The sequence below is a fragment of the Orycteropus afer genome, unplaced genomic scaffold (genome assembly GCF_000298275.1).
Source record: "Orycteropus afer afer isolate SDZICR_OR568_19922 unplaced genomic scaffold, OryAfe1.0 scaffold00257, whole genome shotgun sequence".
NCBI classification, from domain to species: Eukaryota; Metazoa; Chordata; class Mammalia; order Tubulidentata; family Orycteropodidae; genus Orycteropus; species Orycteropus afer.
The window spans coordinates 3351190-3352554 of record NW_006921844.1 but is presented as its reverse complement, the minus strand read 5'-3'; positions in this window follow the sequence as shown (position 1 = coordinate 3352554).

Sequence of the window (1365 nt, the reverse complement as noted above, 5' to 3'; positions counted from 1 at the left end):
GCTTTTGAGTTGTGGTGTTGGTGAAGAAGAATACTGAAAGTACCGTGGACTGCCAGAAGAACTAATAAATCTTTCCTGGATGAACTGCACCTGAAATGCTCCTTGAAAGCAAGAACGGCCAGATTTGATCTCATCTACTTTGGTGATGTTGTCAGAAAGGACCATTCCCTGGAGAAGGATATCATGCTTGGTAAAGTGGAGGGTCAGCAAAAAAGGGAAAGGCCCTCAACAAGATGAATTGACACAGTGGCTACAACAATGGGCTCAGGTATACCAAGTATTGTGAGGCTGTGCAGGACCAGGCAGTGTTTCATTCTGTTAGGGTTAGTATCAGAGCTGACTTGACAGCACATAAGAACAACAACATGAGTCAGAATTGACTCAATGGCAGAGTGTTTTTTTTTTTTTTTTGTTTTGTTTTTGGTTTTGGATAGAGTGGACCAAAACTCAAAAACATAACATAAATAAATAAATAGATAGATAGACGAAGCTTACTACTAATCTGATAGAGATAGTGAACACCCCAACATTATGTTTCCTAGTCATCCTTCACCCCCAGAATTGAACTCACTCCTGTGACTTAACTTTCAAGCAAACAGTAGACAGGACTTTGAGGCAAAGTATCACAACAGGTAGGAACATTCTTGAGAACAATGAACCATAGGAGATCAGAAGTGCAGCATTTGTACAAGAAGATAACTCAGAGGGCAGAAAGAACTTCAGAGGAAACAAAGACACAGAGAAAAGGTAACAACAGGCAGGAAGTGGGAAGAGAGCTATTACATTGTGGGGATTGCAATAAATGTCATGAAACAAAATATATATGAATTGTTGAATAGAACAAAATTTGCTCACCAAACTGTCATCCAAATTATAATTAAAAATTCAAAAAAAGGCAGTTGCTTGAACAGAAAAAGGGAATACTATGTGGTTTAAAATCAAGAAAAGTATGCATCAGAGATTTATACTTTCACCATACTTATTCAATCGGTATGCTGAAAAAATAACCTGTGAAACTGGACCAAATGAAGAACATGGCCTCAGGATTGAGGAGGTCTCATTAAAAACCTACAATATGTAGGTGACCCAATGTTGCTAGCAGAAAGTGAAGAGGATTTGAAACAATTACTGATGAATATCAAAGACTTCAGTGTGGATTACATTTCAACATGAAGAAAATACAAATTCTAGGAGGCGGGGCAAGATGGCGGACTAGGCAGAAGGATTGCACAGACCCTCTTCAACAAAGAAAAGGGAAACCAATAAATACAGACACAGAAGATAATCTTGGACCCCTGAGCCTTGAAGGAAAGGATGCAGATTTGGACTAAACCCCAACTAGCAGAAGAATTTGCGTGAAAATAC